Genomic DNA, 8,232 nt, shown 5'->3' with positions numbered 1-8,232 from the left:
TACGGATGTATTCAGAGACTGAAGGCTGATGTATCAAAGACACCGTTCAACACCACCTCAGGAGTGTTCCTAATAGTGTGACTATTTTTTCCTTTCACTTCTGTCAAATCTATCAATGTCTGATGTCATTCTTTCTCAAAGAGAGAGCCTATTAATATGTATAAAGGAAAAAATCCCACAACCAACCAAAGAGTACATCCCTATGCATTAAGGTTTACTCATGGCAGTTATGCCTGAGCTCATTAAATTTATACACTCTCCCCTCCCTTTTCTTTCTTTCTATTCCACCCCTACAGAAAGCGGCACCGGATCTGTCAATTTTTACAAAGCTGTATGTATATGCGAGTGTGCATACCTCTGTACATGCATTTATACGTTTGTTTATATATAAATTATTATATATACCTCAGTACTAATGACTGAATAATTTCAACTATTTTTGCTATCTTACTGCTAGAGCATTTCCTAAGAAAACTAATGACTGCTTACCTGGAGCTAGACTGCACTATTAGGCTGGCACATAACTGCATTGCCCCAGGAAGTACACAAGGAAGGAATTGGACCTGAGAGTGGCATAGTTTGTCTTGCCTCTCTCTCCTTGTTTGTGAAACAGAGGTAATTTACACTCCTCCTTTTTCATGTGCCTCTTCCTGGTGCAGCCTAATCTTCTTACGCAGTGAGCCAGCTAGCAAGAGAAGAAACCAAATGACTCTCACTTCTCACAATCTCTCTTGTCCCTGCAGTTTCTCTCTCCTGAGGTTAGATAGTCCTGTCCTGCTGGGCAAGCCCTGGGGATGCCCCTGTGCCAGTCTGTGCTAGAGAAGAGACAGTCTGATATATACTTTCTGTATGTGAAGACAGCCATAATGTTTAATGCTGTATGATACCTTTAATGAAATATTTGCCTGTCTGTGGTTCCCCAGATTCTCCCTAAAAGTGCCAGCTGTCAGTCCCTGACCTCCACTGCTCTGTGTGGGGTGGGAGGGGGCTGCATGACCCATATGCAGTGCCATTTGGCCTCCCCTCCATGAGTTCAGTACACGGCAGCTGGTGAAGGATCCAGCGCCTGTGGGATGTGCTTCAGTGCTTTTCACACCCAAAGCAGGAGGATGTTATGCCATGAGATAGGGCTTGCACAGATTTTGGTGGAAACCATAATTTGTTTGTCAGCGAATGAGGAACGCAGGTGAGGAGGTCCTATGTAGGGTGAGATTTCGCTGGAAATGAGAGAGCTTCAAGGCATCTTCCCATGAGAGTGGCTGTGACACCAGGTGACAAACTCTAATGCAGCCTGCAAATGCCCCCTTCAGCAGGGCTGGCCAGTTTCTGAGGGGCTGGAGCAGGTGAAGTGAGATGGTGGTCAAAAGTCAGAGGACAGATGATTTCTTAATTCTACATAGTTCTTCACACTCCTCCTCCTGTAGGGGTAGTCGTAATACAACTAAAACCCCTTCACACTGGGTCCTGGAACTTTCAAATAAATGAATCTTTGCAAGAACTTTAAATTCCAAGCTTTAGGTTCGGGGATAAAACTGCCTTTTGCATTGTGACAGGATAGGATGGAGAAAGAAAGACCAGAGATTCTAGACTCCTATTTCATGGATTAAGTTCAGAGTTATTGGCTCATCTGATCAAAAAAGATCTGCTGTTGCAGTAATCACAGCAGTACCTAGAGGCTACAGTCAGAATTGGAAGGATGTGTCTTTGATGTTTCCTAAAATAAATACAAATATTCTTTGCTTTTTTAAGCTGAGTCAACAGAAGAGCAGCTAACTGCTGTTAGCCAAAAGCCCCCAGTACTACTTTGGTCACTTTTTTTTTTCCGTGCCTTAAATCACAAATTAAACATTATCTCCATCTGTTCTCTTAGTGATCCACTGGAACAGAACAGAGGGCAGAAAAGATACAGGACCCATGGCTTTAAAAATAAGACCTTGGTACCTGTTGAGTGGGCTTCAGCCCGCTCTTGGTTGCACTCTCAACATTTGCATTTGCAGTTGCTCACAGTGAAAACAGCAGCCCTGCCTGGCGGGAGCTAGTCAGAGTGGACTGCTATGTCCCTACACATCTCCCTATCACCTCAGGACAGCCACACTTGTCTGATGTCTTTCTGCTGGTGACTCCTCAACTGTCTTACCAAGTCCTGTTGTCTTTCCTGGGTTCAAGTGAGACGCTTCAAGCCAGCAGCCAACTGTCAACAATAATAACTTTATTTATCATGACCAAAGTAGGTTTGTTTTCTTCAAGGAAACACTGTCTATGTGTTTCTGTTCACGTGACTAACAACAGAATTAACTTCTACTGTGCTCCACATCTGTACAGTTGCACAGCCACTGAAGCCCCTGCAAGCTGGGTAATTTACAAGCCCTGTGTGGCTCTTGCTTGTCCCATTCAGCAGGAATTCATAACCCAACCATTTTCCTAATGGGAAAAGGTGCAATTAATCAATAAGAAGGGATTAGTTAATATTCTCCACATGTAAGTGCCAGGCACCAGAATAATAATGCTCTCTTGTGGCTGGCATCCCATCATTTTGTGGTTTAGCTAAAGAAGAAAATTGTCAGGACAGGACAGCCATAGCGTATATCATGGGATTGCTGTGCAGATCTGGGGCAGTTGTTATATCTGCTGCAGATAAATATTTTCTCTGAGGAATGAGAGTTTTTTTTAATAAATGAAAAAGTTAGTCAGGAGTAAAATTTAGCTTTTTGTGGTTTGGGAAACTTTCTTCCCTTATTTCAAAGACTTAAGTGGCATGGGGAAATCCCCTAGCAGCCATAGGCTCTGGGAATTAAATTTTCTCCATCTGTTCCCTATTCCCTAAGCAACATAGCACAAATCCTACTACCATCTATTTTTCTAAGCAGCCTTCTGTGGAAAGAAGAAAGCTTGATTAGTGCATGTGCATATGGTTGCCTGTCCACATTTGGAAAGTCATCCTCTAAGAGAAACATCGGCTTGATATTTATTACCATCCTTGAGCTCTCTGCACCACTGTATACAAGAAAAGGTAACATTTCCATTGCAGGAGGCAATATGTGTGTGAAACAAGGACTGAGATATTCTTACAGAAACTTAATCAATTCATTTTCTATACACTTCTCAAAACAATCCTTCTCTTAATAAACAGCTGACCTGAGTTCAGGATTGTGGCTCTTGTGTATCCAGCTCTCTGCCAGTGATCTAGAATAGTTTTCTGGCAGGTGCAGCCTTATTAGCAATACCTTATTTTCTCAAACCTTTTCAATGCTATTCATAAAGCAGTAGTATGTAACTTCATATTTCTTGATTTTAACTGTGAGTTGCTGCTGACTTTTCTAGCTGAAATTGTCTGGAATGTTTTTATGCGGCAATTGTTTTTTAATTAGGAATATATTTGTTTTCCAGAAAATGCCATTATAAAGTGAGCTTCTCTGATTTTTCAGCATTCTGGTAAGTAATTAAAACAGACTTTTCAGTTTTCTCTCTGTTTTCTGCATGAAGCTGCCATGAACTTAAAGCAGGTTTTCATCCCAGGCTGTTTTGTCTATGTCTAAATGCTAATGTTTCATTTTCTTTCACAAAATACCACTTTTTCTAGAGCAAAGGTCTTTCTATTGCACTGAGTTTCTACAGAGCTGTCCTTGCTTGTGCTTGAATATGGATCATTTTGTATCTGTCTGAGACCATTTGGTACAGTGGTGGGTTAATTTTAAGACCAGATACTTTAGAAAAAGCTTTGCAGGATATGGCTTCATCCTATGCTCTTTATTCACTAGACTGCTCTTTTTCATTCACCTTTGAAATGCCTGTAATATGGTCCATGTGTGGACTATGACCATGTTTTATGGATCAAGTGAGCTGGCAAATTAAGCTGCCTGGCTATGGAATTCAGTTCCTTGAAGTGCAGCGCTGAGTCTTTCGTTCCAGTCCAAAAAGGGGAAATTTGTAACAGACGTCAGTAGATTTGAGATGTTGTAGGACAGTTACTTTTTATCAGTGGTGCCTTAATAACGAAGAGTTTCAAAAAGAGAACTTCACAATTACCGTCTGGACACAGGCTGTCCTAGCATTTAGTTGATGGTTTTGTTGGTTTTTTTTAAGGACATGGCTGAACAATGAAAAATTAACTTAATGATCAACCATATGAAGTTGAGGATGTGAAGCTGTTTTGTACAAAAGCTCCTAAAGGGCCTAGTGAATTTTAGATTAGTAAATATTCATCAATATAAACTTAAAATATTTTATTAGGGCGGTTTTGATTTTAAAAGTTCAATTAGAACACTGCAGTATGCTAAGAAATGAAACATAGATATGATTGTTTTCAGGTAAATTCTGTGCTAAAAACATAAATAAAATGCCAGTGACTCTAATACATTACCTTTGCCTATGCGCTGCTTAGCAGAAGTATAATGGGGAGTGTGCAAACAACTTTCTGTACGATGTGTATTCAAATCAGAGAATGTGGAAATTTCTCTGTCTCTTTTCCATCTGTTTCTGCTTTTAGTGACAATGTAGCAACGTTTTCCTGAGTGAAAAGCAACATATGCATGATCATCATCATTAGTAGCAGAAATACAGTGTCTTTGATCATAGAATCGTAGAATGGTTTGAGTCGGAAGGGACCTTAAAGATCACCTAGTTCCAACCCCCTGTCATGGGAATCTCTAAGAGCTGAAGTGATGCTCACTGTGCTAAAACACTACACAAATGCAGCCCCTGTGTAAATGTAGCTCTAGAAAGAGCATCCTAACTTGCTCCAAGCAAGTTGACGACATTAGCAATGATAAAATGACTACACCATCATGATCTAAGCTCTCCTTCTCTGACAGAGTGAACATTGCTTTTGCCATGAGAAGATCCAGCGTGACCTGCAGTTTTGTAGATGTGTGACTCAGCTGTCCAGCCTTACAGTGCTTGATGGGCTACACCAGACCTCACCCAGGCTGCTGATTGCAGTTTTACAGGCTTTAAAGTCATCAGCAGAACTATCTTCTTTCCTCATGATACTGAGCTGTTTCTCAATTGTCTGGCCTCTTTCCCTTGAAATTTACAATGAGTTTTTAAAAGAAGAAGATGGCAATATAAAAATTACTTGGAGGGATTGTTCTAGTAATAGCTTGTAATATATTTTAATGATTCTTTTCATTTACTGAATAACATTTCAGGTAAAAGCTCATTCCACACACACAGTTCTATTAATGCCACAGCTCTGTTACAGCAACTTGTCATAATAAGATATTATTTTTATGAGGATAGTTTCATAAAAAAAAGTTCATTTTTCATTTTCAGTTTGTTAAATTGTAGCTGTTTCTGGATCTGATGGCTAAGAGATGGGAGTCTTTTACTTGGTACAGTTTTACACAACTACATTATTTATGAAAATAAGCATATCTCCTTATAATGTATCAGGGAATAGTCAGCATAATCCTCAGCTTCTTGAATAAATCAAAATATGGTTCATTTCTTTGTCACAGGTTCTGTTAGTGTAAGAATGTAAGCAAGCTGTTTCTTCAAAATATAGCCTCTGAAACCAGAGATGAACTTGACCTCTTCTGAAAAGCTTCTTTGCTCAGGGAGACTGATCCACATAGACTGATGCCAAAGGAAGGTGCTCAGGGCCTAGGGCCTGGGATGCTGAATATGACATTTTTTCAAGGTGGAACAGCAACACAGGAGGATATTTATGTAGGTAAAAATACTTGTCTGATTCGCTTGTCACTGCTCAATGACATACATTTATGTATACTATTTAAAGCTGCATTAAATGCATAAATGTGTGTAGTCTGTGACACTCAGCCCAATAGACATTAAAAGATCTGTGGTAAAGATAAAAGTCTGTGGTAATCATTTAACTTGCTCTTTAAGACATTTGCAACAGCTTCACATTTTCTATGCTTTTTTAGTGTGTGAGATGAAAGCTGTATCCTGGTGATGGCTCAGAGAGCTATCCCTTCCCTTTCCTTCCTTTCCCTTCCCTTCCCTTCCTGCATTTTTTTTTTTTTTTAAGAAAAAGGACTGGTTATTTTTATTATTATTTTATACCAACACCGAGTTGAAAACATTTGTAGTTATTTAAGTGCTTAAGGAGGATCTGCTTTTTACCTCAGGGTAAGACAGTAAATTCTTCCATGTGCTGACTGCATCAGTTATCCCTACAAGCTTTTCACATGCCTGAGGGGTATTTAGTCAGATGGACTCTCTCTGTTGTAGAGAAATCTCAAGCAAAGGTCAGCCAAACCAGCAGCACTTACTCAAGAACAATGTAATGGGTGTGTATGTGTGAACAGTGGGTCAGTGCCATGGTGCTTAGGAAAGAGAGGGTATCCCTTTCCTTTTCAGCTCCTTCAGGAGAGTAACCCTGGTTTCAGAAGAGAGGAGCTTTGCTTGCTCCCCCATCTGCACACCATGCAGCAGTGAGAAAGAGGTATTTTCCCAAACCTGATTTGAGGTTTTCATACTCCAGACCTTTCAAAGCATCATATTTGCTAATTTCTAAGGAAACAATGGGGCAGATCATGCAACAAGGGATGATGTGTCTGGTGGGTTCACTCAAATGTTATTGTGCAGACTGATAGTTTGCCATCCAGTGAGGCTCTACAGACTGGCAACCCTTCAGGTTGCATCTGCATTTCACTCCTCTCTGGACATTCATCTTCCCCCTGAATGAGCCATCAGATTTAGCTGGCAGATGGACATGAGCAGTCCTCTACCCAGCTCCGTCTGATGTGTACAGTCACAAGCTGGAGCAGCCTGCAAAGGTGGACATATGAGCCTGTTTTTTAGGGAAGGAGGGCATTTAACATGAGGGAAAATTGTGCAAGTCACACAAATCACATTGAACAAATGAAAGCTACCTCTCCCTATGGCCACTGAATGCTATGAAAGCTCTTGTTAACCACAAAGCTCAGTATTCAAATGTCAGCCCCCTTACAACTAATTCACCCTAACAGGGTTATATATGTGAATAGCCTCACTGGGATCAAAGGAGTTATTTACCTGCATGCAGTGTCATGCATACACATTTGCAGAATCAGGCCCTCTAGGCACACAGCAGGTTTTATTGCCCTGCATGTTGCAAAGTCACAATCTGATGTGAATTAAGGAAAATGAAGAGAAGCATATGGTTACATGGCAAGAGTGCTGCAGAATGTTTTAAAGTGTTAAAGGTTTAAATCATACCAAGGCTATAAAAATCAACTTTGTTTATGGAGCTGTACAGAGACCTATTGTACTTAATATCGATCAATCCATTGAACACCTGATTCAAAATGTTCAATTGAAACCTGTGGAAAAGTGCTAAATTGAACAATCTAAATAACCTATGAACCTGACAGTCATAAATCAATGGCAATGTTACACATAGTTAACCCTAACCAGTTAGCAAGTTGTCCCAGTTATTAGCTGGGTTACCTGGTTAGGAGTTGGTTTACCCTTTCAGAATTGTATTAATATGGAAAATCTTTTCATGCTGGATGCTCCTGAGAGCACCAGGCTCACTTAAGCTTTTCTTAAGCTTTCCTCTACTGCTTCTGTGCGAGGTAAATCTTGCTTGAATACCAGTATGGAAAAAGGACATTTGAAATTAAGAAACAGGCTTACAAACAGACACATTTTCAGCTTCCGGGGACTTAAAAGGTGTTGCTGCAAAAGACATATGACCCACTTTTCAAACGTGTTTTGTTCTGCATGGAGGGTTATTCACATCTGCATGGGCCTTGCCAGACACTGAATCTTTCTGATGCCTTTGCAGTTTTGCTGTTTTTGTCCACAAGTTACTTGCAGACTTGGAAGGACCATGGTTTGTTGGCCCATCTTGTCTTATACGTGCCTAGCTACATTTGGCTTTCTTTACATCCTAAAACCAGTAAAAATGCTGAGTTTTTCAGGAAGACTTATGAGAAAGTTTTGCGTCTGTTAAAACTTTCTGCTTAGCATTATTGCCTTACACACCTTTAATGTTTTGCTAAATTAGTTCTCCATTAGCTTTTGCATTATTTTATCCTCTCAGCTTAGGCTGAAATTGTTGTAATTGTCTGGGTTGCACATATAACTTTAAAAAAAGATGTTGGCTTTTTCTTGCTGCCCACTGGGAGTTCCTCAGTGTTCTCAGACTTACCAAAAAGGAATATTCATGGTTTTGAAATTTCTTCATCCAGCTTTTGTAAAGCTTTTGGTTGTAAATTATGTAGGCCTGCTGATTTAATTTGTTATTTAACATTCCCCTGATTTACTGCTGGAATGAACAACATT

General features: G+C 40.1%; 1 long non-coding RNA gene across 1 annotated transcript; it reads left to right on the top strand.

The window, feature by feature from the left end:
* The first annotated feature begins 2,577 nt into the window (after nucleotides 1–2,577).
* On the top strand, nucleotides 2,578–5,735 carry LOC136014378 (uncharacterized). The gene is made up of 3 exons (XR_010612671.1): nucleotides 2,578–3,010; nucleotides 3,388–3,432; nucleotides 4,812–5,735. It is a non-coding gene; the product is annotated as an uncharacterized LOC136014378 (long non-coding RNA).
* The last annotated feature ends 2,497 nt before the right edge of the window (nucleotides 5,736–8,232 follow it).

The sequence above is a fragment of the Lathamus discolor genome, chromosome 5 (assembly GCF_037157495.1).
Source record: "Lathamus discolor isolate bLatDis1 chromosome 5, bLatDis1.hap1, whole genome shotgun sequence".
In the NCBI taxonomy this organism is placed as follows: Eukaryota; Metazoa; Chordata; class Aves; order Psittaciformes; family Psittacidae; genus Lathamus; species Lathamus discolor.
Note: the sequence above shows the minus strand (reverse complement) of the source record. Positions and strands in the feature narration are given on the sequence as shown.